This window comes from Petromyzon marinus, chromosome 31 (genome assembly GCF_048934315.1).
Source record: "Petromyzon marinus isolate PM22_M1 ecotype Great Lakes invasive population chromosome 31, UKy_Petmar_22M1.pri1.0, whole genome shotgun sequence".
NCBI lineage: Eukaryota > Metazoa > Chordata > Hyperoartia > Petromyzontiformes > Petromyzontidae > Petromyzon > Petromyzon marinus.
Genome location: NC_133697.1, coordinates 6,532,569 through 6,548,002, shown reverse-complemented (window position 1 = coordinate 6,548,002; position 15,434 = coordinate 6,532,569).

Here is a 15,434-nt window from a genome sequence, read left to right as displayed (position 1 = left end):
GAGTGGGGGGCTCCTCCTAAACCGTGACATACTCCAGACTGAGTTAGGGGGCTCCTCCTAAACCGTGACATACTCCAGACTGAGTGGGGGGCTCCTCCTAAACCGTGACATACTCCAGACTGAGTGGGGGGCTCCTCCTAAACCGTGACATACTCCAGACTGAGTGGGGGGCTCCTCCTAAACCGTGCTATACTCCAGACTGAGTGGGGGGCTCCTCCTAAACCGTGACATACTCCAGACTGAGTGGGGGGCTCCCCCTAAACCGTGACATACTCCAGACTGAGTGGGGGGTTCCTCCTAAACCGTGACATACTCCAGACTGAGTGGGTGGCTCCTCCTAAACCGTGACATACTCCAAACTGGGTGGGGGGCTCCTCCTAATCCGTGACATACTCCAGACTGAGTGGGGGGCTCCTCCTAAACCGTGAAATACTCCAACCGGAGTGGGGGGCTCCTCCGAAACCGTGACATACTCCAAACGGAGTGGGGGGGTCCTCCTAAACCGGGACAAACTCCAGAATGAGTGGGGGGCTCCTCCTAAACCGTGACATACTCCAAACTGAGTGGGGGGCTCCTCCTAAACCGTGACATACTCCAAACGAAGTGGGGGGCTCCTATTAAACCGTGACATCCTCCAGGCTGAGTGGGGGACTACTCCTAAACCGTGCCATACTCCAGACTGAGTGGGGGGCTCCTCCTAAATTGTGACATACTCCAGACTGAGTGGGGGCTCCTCCTAAACCGTGACATACTCCAGACTGAGTGGGGGGTTCCCCATAAACCGTGACATACTCCAGACTGAGTGGGGTGCTCCTCCTAATCCGTGACATAATCCAGACTGAGTGGGGGGCTTCCGCTAAACTGTGACATACTCCAGACTGAGTGGGGGCCTCCTCCTAAACCGTGACATACTCCAGATTGAGTGGGGGGTTCCCTCTAAACCGTGACATACTCCAGACTGAGTGGGGGGCTCCCCCTAAACCGTGCCATACTGCAGACTGAATCGGGGCTTCTAAACCGTGACATACTCCAGACTGAGTGGGGGCTCCTCCTAAACCGTAACATACTACAAACTGAGTCGGGGGCTCCTCCTAAACCGTGACATACTCCAGACTGAGTGGGGGGCTCCTCCTAAACCGTGACATACTCCAGACTGAGTGGGGGGCTCCTCCTAAACCGGGCCATACTCCAGACTGAGTGGGGGGCTCCTCCTAAACCGTGACATACTCCAGACTGAGTTGGGGGGCTCCTCCTAAACCGTGACATACTCCAGACTGAGTGGGGGGCTCCTCCTAAACCGTGCCATACTCCAGACTGAGTGGGGGGCTCCTCCTAAACCGTGACATACTCCAGACTGAGTTGGGGGGCTCCTCCTAAACCGTGACATACTCCAGACTGAGTGGGGGGCTCCTCCTAAACCGTGACATACTCCAGACTGAGTGGGGGGCTCCTCCTAAACCGTGACATGCTCCAGACTGAGTGGGGGGCTCCTCCTAAACCGTGCTATACTCCAGACTGAGTGGGGGGCTCCTCCTAAACCGTGACATACTCCAGACTGAGTGGGGGGCTCCCCCTAAACCGTGACATACTCCAGACTGAGTGGGGGGCTCCTCCTAAACCGTGACATACTCCAGACTGAATGGGGGGCTCCTCCTAAACCGTGACATACTCCAAACTGGGTGGGGGGCTCCTCCTAAACCGTGACATACTCAAGACTTAGTGGGGGGATCCTTCTTAACCGTGACAAACTCCTGACTGAGTGGGGGGTTCCCTCTAAACCGTGAAATACTCCAGACTGAGTGGGTGGCTCCTAAACCGTGAGATACTCCAGAGTGACTGGGGGTTCTTCGTAAACTGTGACATACTCCAAACTGAGTGGGGGGCTCCTCCTAAACCGTGACATACTCCAAACTGAGTGGGGGGCTCCTCCTAAACCGTGACATACGCTAGACTGAGTGGGGGGCTCCTCCTAAACCATGACATACTCCAGACTGAGTGGGGGGCTCCTCCTAAACCGTGACATACTCCAGACTGAGTGGGGGGGCTCCTCCTAAACCGTGACATACTCCAGACTGAGTGGGGGGCTCCTCCTAAACCGTGACATACTCCAGACTGAGTGGGGGGCTCCTCCTAAACCGTGCCATACTCCAGACTGAGTGGGGGGCTCCTCCTAAACCGTGACATACTCCAGACTGAGTGGGGCGCTCCCCCTAAACCCTGACATACTCCAGACTGAGTGGGGGGCTCCTCCTTAACCGTGTCATACTCCAGACTGAGTGGGGGGCTCCTAAACCGTGAGATACTCCAGACTGAGTGGGGGGTTCTTCCTAAACTGTGACATATTCCAAACTGAGTGGGGGGCTCCTCCTAAACCGTGACATACTCCAGACTGAGTGGGGGGCTCCTCCTAAACCGTGCCATACTCCAGACTGAGTGGGGGGCTCCTCCTAAACCGTGACATACTCCAGACTGAGTGGGGGGCTCCCCCTAAACCCTGACATACTCCAGACTGAGTGGGGGGCTCCTCCTTAACCGTGTCATACTCCAGACTGAGTGGGGGGCTCCTCCTAAACCGTGACATACTCCAAACTGAGTGGGGGGTTCCCCCTAAAGCGTGACATACTCCAGACTGAGTGGGGGGCTCCTCCTCAACCTTGACATACTCCAGACTGAGTGGGGGGGCTCCTCCTAAACCGTAACATACTCCAAACTGAGTGGGGGGCTCCTCCTAAACCGTGACAAACTCCAGACTGAGGGGGGGGCTCCCCCTAAACCGTGACATATTCAAACTGAGTGGGCGGTTCCCCCTAAACCGTGAAATACTCCAAACGGAGTGGGGGGCTCCTCCTAATCCGTGACATACTCCAGACTGAGTGGGGGGCTCCTCCTAAACCGTGAAATACTCCAACCGGAGTGGGGGGCTCCTCCGAAACCGTGACATACTCCAAACGGAGTGGGGGGGTCCTCCTAAACCGGGACAAACTCCAGAATGAGTGGGGGGCTCCTCCTAAACCGTGACATACTCCAAACGAAGTGGGGGGCTCCTATTAAACCGTGACATCCTCCAGGCTGAGTGGGGGACTACTCCTAAACCGTGACATACTCCAGACTGAGTGGGGGGCTCCTCCTAAATTGTGACATACTCCAGACTGAGTGGGGGCTCCTCCTAAACCGTGACATACTCCAGACTGAGTGGGGGGTTCCCAATAAACCGTGACATACTCCAGACTGAGTGGGGGGCTCCTCCTAATCCGTGACATAATCCAGACTGAGTGGGGGGCTTCCGCTAAACTGTGACATACTCCAGACTGAGTGGGGGCCTCCTCCTAAACCGTGACATACTCCAGATTGAGTGGGGGGTTCCCTCTAAACCGTGACATACTCCAGACTGAGTGGGGGGCTCTCCCTAAACCGTGCCATACTGCAGACTGAATCGGGGCTCCTAAACCGTGACATACTCCAGACTGAGTGGGGGCTCCTCCTAAACCGTAACATACTACAAACTGAGTCGGGGGCTCCTCCTAAACCGTGACATACTCCAGACTGAGTGGGGGGCTCCTCCTAAACCGTGACATACTCCAGACTGAGTGGGGGGCTCCTCCTAAACCGTGCCATACTCCAGACTGAGTGGGGGGCTCCTCCTAAACCGTGACATACTCCAGACTGAGTTAGGGGGCTCCTCCTAAACCGTGACATACTCCAGACTGAGTGGGGGGCTCCTCCTAAACCGTGACATACTCCAGACTGAGTGGGGGGCTCCTCCTAAACCGTGACATACTCCAGACTGAGTGGGGGGCTCCTCCTAAACCGTGCTATACTCCAGACTGAGTGGGGGGCTCCTCCTAAACCGTGACATACTCCAGACTGAGTGGGGGGCTCCCCCTAAACCGTGACATACTCCAGACTGAGTGGGGGGCTCCTCCTAAACCGTGACATACTCCAGACTGAGTGGGGGGCTCCTCCTAATCCGTGACATAATCCAGACTGAGTGGGGGGCTTCCGCTAAACTGTGACATACTCCAGACTGAGTGGGGGCCTCCTCCTAAACCGTGACATACTCCAGATTGAGTGGGGGGTTCCCTCTAAACCGTGACATACTCCAGACTGAGTGGGGGGCTCTCCCTAAACCGTGCCATACTGCAGACTGAATCGGGGCTCCTAAACCGTGACATACTCCAGACTGAGTGGGGGCTCCTCCTAAACCGTAACATACTACAAACTGAGTCGGGGGCTCCTCCTAAACCGTGACATACTCCAGACTGAGTGGGGGGCTCCTCCTAAACCGTGACATACTCCAGACTGAGTGGGGGGCTCCTCCTATACCGTGCCATACTCCAGACTGAGTGGGGGGCTCCTCCTAAACCGTGACATACTCCAGACTGAGTTGGGGGGCTCCTCCTAAACCGTGACATACTCCAGACTGAGTGGGGGGCTCCTCCTAAACCGTGACATACTCCAGACTGAGTGGGGGGCTCCTCCTAAACCGTGACATACTCCAGACTGAGTGGGGGGCTCCTCCTAAACCGTGCTATACTCCAGACTGAGTGGGGGGCTCCTCCTAAACCGTGACATACTCCAGACTGAGTGGGGGGCTCCCCCTAAACCGTGACATACTCCAGACTGAGTGGGGGGCTCCTCCTAAACCGTGACATACTCCAGACTGAGTGGGTGGCTCCTCCTAAACCGTGACATACTCCAAACTGGGTGGGGGGCTCCTCCTAAACCGTGACATACTCAAGACTTAGTGGGGGGATCCTTCTTAACCGTGACAAACTCCTGACTGAGTGGGGGTTTCCCTCTAAACCGTGAAATACTCCAGACTGAGTGGGGGGCTCCTAAACCGTGAGATACTCCAGAGTAACTGGGGGTTCTTCGTAAACTGTGACATACTCCAAACTGAGTGGGGGGCTCCTCCTAAACCGTGACATACTCCAGACTGAGTGGGGGGCTCCTCCTCAACCTTGACATACTCCAGACTGAGTGGGGGGCTCCTCCTAAACCGTAACATACTCCAAACTGAGTGGGGGGCTCCTCCTAAACCGTGACATACGCCAGACTGAGTGGGGGGCTCCTCCTAAACCATGACATACTCCAGACTGAGTGGGGGGCTCCTCCTAAACCGTGACATACTCCAGACTGAGTGGGGGGCTCCTCCTAAACCGTGACATACTCCAGACTGAGTGGGGGGCTCCTCCTAAACCGTGACATACTCCAGACTGAGTGGGGGGCTCCTCCTAAACCGTGCTATACTCCAGACTGAGTGGGGGGCTCCTTCTAAACCGTGACATACTCCAGACTGAGTGGGGGGCTCCCCCTAAACCGTGACATACTCCAGACTGAGTGGGGGGCTCCTCCTAAACCGTGACATACTCCAGACTGAGTGGGGGGCTCCTCCTAAACCGTGACATACTCCAAACTGGGTGGGGGGCTCCTCCTAAACCGTGACATACTCAAGACTTAATGGGGGGATCCTTCTTAACCGTGACAAACTCCTGACTGAGTGGGGGGTTCCCTCTAAACCGTGAAATACTCCAGACTGAGTGGGGGGCTCCTAAACCGTGAGATACTCCAGAGTGACTGGGGGTTCTTCGTAAACTGTGACATACTCCAAACTGAGTGGGGGGCTCCTCCTAAACCGTGACATACTCCAGACTGAGTGGGGGGCTCCTCCTCAACCTTGACATACTCCAGACTGAGTGGGGGGCTCCTCCTAAACCGTAACATACTCCAAACTGAGTGGGGGGCTCCTCCTAAACCGTGACATACGCTAGACTGAGTGGGGGGCTCCTCCTAAACCATGACATACTCCAGACTGAGTGGGGGGCTCCTCCTAAACCGTGACATACTCCAGACTGAGTGGGGGGCTCCTCCTAAACCGTGACATACTCCAGACTGAGTGGGGGGCTCCTCCTAAACCGTGACATACTCCAGACTGAGTGGGGGGCTCCTCCTAAACCGTGCCATACTCCAGACTGAGTGGGGGGCTCCTCCTAAACCGTGACATACTCCAGACTGAGTGGGGCGCTCCCCCTAAACCCTGACATACTCCAGACTGAGTGGGGGGCTCCTCCTTAACCGTGTCATACTCCAGACTGAGTGGGGGGCTCCTAAACCGTGAGATACTCCAGACTGAGTGGGGGGTTCTTCCTAAACTGTGACATATTCCAAACTGAGTGGGGGGCTCCTCCTAAACCGTGACATACTCCAGACTGAGTGGGGGGCTCCTCCTAAACCGTGCCATACTCCAGACTGAGTGGGGGGCTCCTCCTAAACCGTGACATACTCCAGACTGAGTGGGGGGCTCCCCCTAAACCCTGACATACTCCAGACTGAGTGGGGGGCTCCTCCTTAACCGTGTCATACTCCAGACTGAGTGGGGGGCTCCTCCTAAACCGTGACATACTCCAAACTGAGTGGGGGTTCCCCCTAAAGCGTGACATACTCCAGACTGAGTGGGGGGCTCCTCCTCAACCTTGACATACTCCAGACTGAGTGGGGGGGCTCCTCCTAAACCGTAACATACTCCAAACTGAGTGGGGGGCTCCTCCTAAACCGTGACAAACTCCAGACTGAGGGGGGGGCTCCCCCTAAACCGTGACATATTCAAACTGAGTGGGCGGTTCCCCCTAAACCGTGAAATACTCCAAACGGAGTGGGGGGCTCCTCCTAAACCGTGACATACTCCAGACTGAGTGGGGGGCTCCTCCTAAACCGTGCCATACTCCAGACTGAGTGGGGGGCTCCTCCTAAACCGTGACATACTCCAGACTGAGTGGGGGGCTCCCCCTAAACCCTGACATACTCCAGACTGAGTGGGGGGCTCCTCCTTAACCGTGTCATACTCCAGACTGAGTGGGGGGCTCCTCCTAAACCGTGACATACTCCAAACTGAGTGGGGGTTCCCCCTAAAGCGTGACATACTCCAGACTGAGTGGGGGGCTCCTCCTCAACCTTGACATACTCCAGACTGAGTGGGGGGCCTCCTCCTAAACCGTGACATACTCCAGACTGAGTGGGGGGCTCCTCCTAAACCGTGAAATACTCCAACCGGAGTGGGGGGCTCCTCCGAAACCGTGACATACTCCAAACGGAGTGGGGGGGTCCTCCTAAACCGGGACAAACTCCAGAATGAGTGGGGGGCTCCTCCTAAACCGTGACATACTCCAGACTGAGTGGGGGCTCCTCCTAAACCGTGACATACTCCAGACTGAGTGGGGGGTTCCCAATAAACCGTGACATACTCCAGACTGAGTGTGGGCCTCCTCCTAAACCGTGACATACTCCAGATTGAGTGGGGGGTTCCCTCTAAACCGTGACATACTCCAGACTGAGTGGGGGGCTCTCCCTAAACCGTGCCATACTGCAGACTGAATCGGGGCTCCTAAACCGTGACATACTCCAGACTGAGTGGGGGCTCCTCCTAAACCGTAACATACTACAAACTGAGTCGGGGGCTCCTCCTAAACCGTGACATACTCCAGACTGAGTGGGGGGCTCCTCCTAAACCGTGACATACTCCAGACTGAGTGGGGGGCTCCTCCTAAACCGTGCCATACTCCAGACTGAGTGGGGGGCTCCTCCTAAACCGTGACATACTCCAGACTGAGTTAGGGGGCTCCTCCTAAACCGTGACATACTCCAGACTGAGTGGGGGGCTCCTCCTAAACCGTGACATACTCCAGACTGAGTGGGGGGCTCCTCCTAAACCGTGACATACTCCAGACTGAGTGGGGGGCTCCTCCTAAACCGTGCTATACTCCAGACTGAGTGGGGGGCTCCTCCTAAACCGTGACATACTCCAGACTGAGTGGGGGGCTCCCCCTAAACCGTGACATACTCCAGACTGAGTGGGGGGTTCCTCCTAAACCGTGACATACTCCAGACTGAGTGGGTGGCTCCTCCTAAACCGTGACATACTCCAAACTGGGTGGGGGGCTCCTCCTAATCCGTGACATACTCCAGACTGAGTGGGGGGCTCCTCCTAAACCGTGAAATACTCCAACCGGAGTGGGGGGCTCCTCCGAAACCGTGACATACTCCAAACGGAGTGGGGGGGTCCTCCTAAACCGGGACAAACTCCAGAATGAGTGGGGGGCTCCTCCTAAACCGTGACATACTCCAAACTGAGTGGGGGGCTCCTCCTAAACCGTGACATACTCCAAACGAAGTGGGGGGCTCCTATTAAACCGTGACATCCTCCAGGCTGAGTGGGGGACTACTCCTAAACCGTGCCATACTCCAGACTGAGTGGAGGGCTCCTCCTAAATTGTGACATACTCCAGACTGAGTGGGGGCTCCTCCTAAACCGTGACATACTCCAGACTGAGTGGGGGGTTCCCCATAAACCGTGACATACTCCAGACTGAGTGGGGTGCTCCTCCTAATCCGTGACATAATCCAGACTGAGTGGGGGGCTTCCGCTAAACTGTGACATACTCCAGACTGAGTGGGGGCCTCCTCCTAAACCGTGACATACTCCAGATTGAGTGGGGGGTTCCCTCTAAACCGTGACATACTCCAGACTGAGTGGGGGGCTCCCCCTAAACCGTGCCATACTGCAGACTGAATCGGGGCTTCTAAACCGTGACATACTCCAGACTGAGTGGGGGCTCCTCCTAAACCGTAACATACTACAAACTGAGTCGGGGGCTCCTCCTAAACCGTGACATACTCCAGACTGAGTGGGGGGCTCCTCCTAAACCGTGACATACTCCAGACTGAGTGGGGGGCTCCTCCTAAACCGGGCCATACTCCAGACTGAGTGGGGGGCTCCTCCTAAACCGTGACATACTCCAGACTGAGTTGGGGGGCTCCTCCTAAACCGTGACATACTCCAGACTGAGTGGGGGGCTCCTCCTAAACCGTGCCATACTCCAGACTGAGTGGGGGGCTCCTCCTAAACCGTGACATACTCCAGACTGAGTTGGGGGGCTCCTCCTAAACCGTGACATACTCCAGACTGAGTGGGGGGCTCCTCCTAAACCGTGACATACTCCAGACTGAGTGGGGGGCTCCTCCTAAACCGTGACATACTCCAGACTGAGTGGGGGGCTCCTCCTAAACCGTGCTATACTCCAGACTGAGTGGGGGGCTCCTCCTAAACCGTGACATACTCCAGACTGAGTGGGGGGCTCCCCCTAAACCGTGACATACTCCAGACTGAGTGGGGGGCTCCTCCTAAACCGTGACATACTCCAGACTGAATGGGGGGCTCCTCCTAAACCGTGACATACTCCAAACTGGGTGGGGGGCTCCTCCTAAACCGTGACATACTCAAGACTTAGTGGGGGGATCCTTCTTAACCGTGACAAACTCCTGACTGAGTGGGGGGTTCCCTCTAAACCGTGAAATACTCCAGACTGAGTGGGTGGCTCCTAAACCGTGAGATACTCCAGAGTGACTGGGGGTTCTTCGTAAACTGTGACATACTCCAAACTGAGTGGGGGGCTCCTCCTAAACCGTGACATACTCCAAACTGAGTGGGGGGCTCCTCCTAAACCGTGACATACGCTAGACTGAGTGGGGGGCTCCTCCTAAACCATGACATACTCCAGACTGAGTGGGGGGCTCCTCCTAAACCGTGACATACTCCAGACTGAGTGGGGGGCTCCTCCTAAACCGTGACATACTCCAGACTGAGTGGGGGGCTCCTCCTAAACCGTGACATACTCCAGACTGAGTGGGGGGCTCCTCCTAAACCGTGCCATACTCCAGACTGAGTGGGGGGCTCCTCCTAAACCGTGACATACTCCAGACTGAGTGGGGCGCTCCCCCTAAACCCTGACATACTCCAGACTGAGTGGGGGGCTCCTCCTTAACCGTGTCATACTCCAGACTGAGTGGGGGGCTCCTAAACCGTGAGATACTCCAGACTGAGTGGGGGGTTCTTCCTAAACTGTGACATATTCCAAACTGAGTGGGGGGCTCCTCCTAAACCGTGACATACTCCAGACTGAGTGGGGGGCTCCTCCTAAACCGTGCCATACTCCAGACTGAGTGGGGGGCTCCTCCTAAACCGTGACATACTCCAGACTGAGTGGGGGGCTCCCCCTAAACCCTGACATACTCCAGACTGAGTGGGGGGCTCCTCCTTAACCGTGTCATACTCCAGACTGAGTGGGGGGCTCCTCCTAAACCGTGACATACTCCAAACTGAGTGGGGGGTTCCCCCTAAAGCGTGACATACTCCAGACTGAGTGGGGGGCTCCTCCTCAACCTTGACATACTCCAGACTGAGTGGGGGGGCTCCTCCTAAACCGTAACATACTCCAAACTGAGTGGGGGGCTCCTCCTAAACCGTGACAAACTCCAGACTGAGGGGGGGGCTCCCCCTAAACCGTGACATATTCAAACTGAGTGGGCGGTTCCCCCTAAACCGTGAAATACTCCAAACGGAGTGGGGGGCTCCTCCTAATCCGTGACATACTCCAGACTGAGTGGGAGGCTCCTCCTAAACCGTGAAATACTCCAACCGGAGTGGGGGGCTCCTCCGAAACCGTGACATACTCCAAACGGAGTGGGGGGGTCCTCCTAAACCGGGACAAACTCCAGAATGAGTGGGGGGCTCCTCCTAAACCGTGACATACTCCAAACGAAGTGGGGGGCTCCTATTAAACCGTGACATCCTCCAGGCTGAGTGGGGGACTACTCCTAAACCGTGACATACTCCAGACTGAGTGGGGGGCTCCTCCTAAATTGTGACATACTCCAGACTGAGTGGGGGCTCCTCCTAAACCGTGACATACTCCAGACTGAGTGGGGGGTTCCCAATAAACCGTGACATACTCCAGACTGAGTGGGGGGCTCCTCCTAATCCGTGACATAATCCAGACTGAGTGGGGGGCTTCCGCTAAACTGTGACATACTCCAGACTGAGTGGGGGCCTCCTCCTAAACCGTGACATACTCCAGATTGAGTGGGGGGTTCCCTCTAAACCGTGACATACTCCAGACTGAGTGGGGGGCTCTCCCTAAACCGTGCCATACTGCAGACTGAATCGGGGCTCCTAAACCGTGACATACTCCAGACTGAGTGGGGGCTCCTCCTAAACCGTAACATACTACAAACTGAGTCGGGGGCTCCTCCTAAACCGTGACATACTCCAGACTGAGTGGGGGGCTCCTCCTAAACCGTGACATACTCCAGACTGAGTGGGGGGCTCCTCCTAAACCGTGCCATACTCCAGACTGAGTGGGGGGCTCCTCCTAAACCGTGACATACTCCAGACTGAGTTAGGGGGCTCCTCCTAAACCGTGACATACTCCAGACTGAGTGGGGGGCTCCTCCTAAACCGTGACATACTCCAGACTGAGTGGGGGGCTCCTCCTAAACCGTGACATACTCCAGACTGAGTGGGGGGCTCCTCCTAAACCGTGCTATACTCCAGACTGAGTGGGGGGCTCCTCCTAAACCGTGACATACTCCAGACTGAGTGGGGGGCTCCCCCTAAACCGTGACATACTCCAGACTGAGTGGGGGGCTCCTCCTAAACCGTGACATACTCCAGACTGAGTGGGTGGCTCCTCCTAAACCGTGACATACTCCAAACTGGGTGGGGGGCTCCTCCTAAACCGGGACATACTCAAGACTTAGTGGGGGGATCCTTCTTAACCGTGACAAACTCCTGACTGAGTGGGGGGTTCCCTCTAAACCGTGAAATACTCCAGACTGAGTGGGTGGCTCCTAAACCGTGAGATACTCCAGAGTGACTGGGGGTTCTTCGTAAACTGTGACATACTCCAAACTGAGTGGGGGGCTCCTCCTAAACCGTGACATACTCCAAACTGAGTGGGGGGCTCCTCCTAAACCGTGACATACGCTAGACTGAGTGGGGGGCTCCTCCTAAACCATGACATACTCCAGACTGAGTGGGGGGCTCCTCCTAAACCGTGACATACTCCAGACTGAGTGGGGGGCTCCTCCTAAACCGTGACATACTCCAGACTGAGTGGGGGGCTCCTCCTAAACCGTGACATACTCCAGACTGAGTGGGGGGCTCCTCCTAAACCGTGCCATACTCCAGACTGAGTGGGGGGCTCCTCCTAAACCGTGACATACTCCAGACTGAGTGGGGCGCTCCCCCTAAACCCTGACATACTCCAGACTGAGTGGGGGGCTCCTCCTTAACCGTGTCATACTCCAGACTGAGTGGGGGGCTCCTAAACCGTGAGATACTCCAGACTGAGTGGGGGGTTCTTCCTAAACTGTGACATATTCCAAACTGAGTGGGGGGCTCCTCCTAAACCGTGACATACTCCAGACTGAGTGGGGGGCTCCTCCTAAACCGTGCCATACTCCAGACTGAGTGGGGGGCTCCTCCTAAACCGTGACATACTCCAGACTGAGTGGGGGGCTCCCCCTAAACCCTGACATACTCCAGACTGAGTGGGGGGCTCCTCCTTAACCGTGTCATACTCCAGACTGAGTGGGGGGCTCCTCCTAAACCGTGACATACTCCAAACTGAGTGGGGGGTTCCCCCTAAAGCGTGACATACTCCAGACTGAGTGGGGGGCTCCTCCTCAACCTTGACATACTCCAGACTGAGTGGGGGGGCTCCTCCTAAACCGTAACATACTCCAAACTGAGTGGGGGGCTCCTCCTAAACCGTGACAAACTCCAGACTGAGGGGGGGGCTCCCCCTAAACCGTGACATATTCAAACTGAGTGGGCGGTTCCCCCTAAACCGTGAAATACTCCAAACGGAGTGGGGGGCTCCTCCTAATCCGTGACATACTCCAGACTGAGTGGGGGGCTCCTCCTAAACCGTGAAATACTCCAACCGGAGTGGGGGGCTCCTCCGAAACCGTGACATACTCCAAACGGAGTGGGGGGGTCCTCCTAAACCGGGACAAACTCCAGAATGAGTGGGGGGCTCCTCCTAAACCGTGACATACTCCAAACGAAGTGGGGGGCTCCTATTAAACCGTGACATCCTCCAGGCTGAGTGGGGGACTACTCCTAAACCGTGACATACTCCAGACTGAGTGGGGGGCTCCTCCTAAATTGTGACATACTCCAGACTGAGTGGGGGCTCCTCCTAAACCGTGACATACTCCAGACTGAGTGGGGGGTTCCCAATAAACCGTGACATACTCCAGACTGAGTGGGGGGCTCCTCCTAATCCGTGACATAATCCAGACTGAGTGGGGGGCTTCCGCTAAACTGTGACATACTCCAGACTGAGTGGGGGCCTCCTCCTAAACCGTGACATACTCCAGATTGAGTGGGGGGTTCCCTCTAAACCGTGACATACTCCAGACTGAGTGGGGGGCTCTCCCTAAACCGTGCCATACTGCAGACTGAATCGGGGCTCCTAAACCGTGACATACTCCAGACTGAGTGGGGGCTCCTCCTAAACCGTAACATACTACAAACTGAGTCGGGGGCTCCTCCTAAACCGTGACATACTCCAGACTGAGTGGGGGGCTCCTCCTAAACCGTGACATACTCCAGACTGAGTGGGGGGCTCCTCCTAAACCGTGCCATACTCCAGACTGAGTGGGGGGCTCCTCCTAAACCGTGACATACTCCAGACTGAGTTAGGGGGCTCCTCCTAAACCGTGACATACTCCAGACTGAGTGGGGGGCTCCTCCTAAACCGTGACATACTCCAGACTGAGTGGGGGGCTCCTCCTAAACCGTGACATACTCCAGACTGAGTGGGGGGCTCCTCCTAAACCGTGCTATACTCCAGACTGAGTGGGGGGCTCCTCCTAAACCGTGACATACTCCAGACTGAGTGGGGGGCTCCCCCTAAACCGTGACATACTCCAGACTGAGTGGGGGGCTCCTCCTAAACCGTGACATACTCCAGACTGAGTGGGTGGCTCCTCCTAAACCGTGACATACTCCAAACTGGGTGGGGGGCTCCTCCTAAACCGTGACATACTCAAGACTTAGTGGGGGGATCCTTCTTAACCGTGACAAACTCCTGACTGAGTGGGGGTTTCCCTCTAAACCGTGAAATACTCCAGACTGAGTGGGGGGCTCCTAAACCGTGAGATACTCCAGAGTAACTGGGGGTTCTTTGTAAACTGTGACATACTCCAAACTGAGTGGGGGGCTCCTCCTAAACCGTGACATACTCCAGACTGAGTGGGGGGCTCCTCCTCAACCTTGACATACTCCAGACTGAGTGGGGGGCTCCTCCTAAACCGTAACATACTCCAAACTGAGTGGGGGGCTCCTCCTAAACCGTGACATACGCCAGACTGAGTGGGGGGCTCCTCCTAAACCATGACATACTCCAGACTGAGTGGGGGGCTCCTCCTAAACCGTGACATACTCCTAACTGAGTGGGGGGCTCCTCCTAAACCGTGACATACTCCAGACTGAGTGGGGGGCTCCTCCTAAACCGTGACATACTCCAGACTGAGTGGGGGGCTCCTCCTAAACCGTGCCATACTCCAGACTGAGTGGGGGGCTCCTCCTAAACCGTGACATACTCCAGACTGAGTGGGGGGCTCCCCCTAAACCCTGACATACTCCAGACTGAGTGGGGGGCTCCTCCTTAACCGTGTCATACTCCAGACTGAGTGGGGGGCTCCTAAACCGTGAGATACTCCAGACTGAGTGGGGGGTTCTTCCTAAACTGTGACATATTCCAAACTGAGTGGGGGGCTCCTCCTAAACCGTGACATACTCCAGACTGAGTGGGGGGCTCCTCCTAAACCGTGCCATACTCCAGACTGAGTGGGGGGCTCCTCCTAAACCGTGACATACTCCAGACTGAGTGGGGGGCTCCCACTAAACCCTGACATACTCCAGACTGAGTAGGGGGCTCCTCCTTAACCGTGTCATACTCCAGACTGAGTGGGGGGCTCCTCCTAAACCGTGACATACTCCAAACTGAGTGGGGGGTTCCCCCTAAAGCGTGACATACTCCAGACTGAGTGGGGGGCTCCTCCTCAACCTTGACATACTCCAGACTGAGTGGGGGGGCTCCTCCTAAACCGTAACATACTCCAAACTGAGTGGGGGGCTCCTCCTAAACCGTGACAAACTCCAGACTGAGGGGGGGGCTCCCCCTAAACCGTGACATATTCAAACTGAGTGGGCGGTTCCCCCTAAACTGTGAAATACTCCAAACGGAGTGGGGGGCTCCTCCTAATCCGTGACATACTCCAGACTGAGTGGGGGGCTCCTCCTAAACCGTGAAATACTCCAACCGGAGTGGGGGGCTCCTCCGAAACCGTGACATACTCCAAACGGAGTGGGGGGTCCTCCTAAACCGGGACAAACTCCAGAATGAGTGGGGGGCTCCTCCTAAACCGTGACATACTCCAAACTGAGTGGGGGGCTCCTCCTAAACCGTGACATACTCCAAACGAAGTGGGGGGCTCCTATTAAACCGTGACATCCTCCAGGCTGAGTGGGGGACTACTCCTAAACCGTGACATACTCCAGACTGAGTGGGGGGCTCCTCCTAAATTGT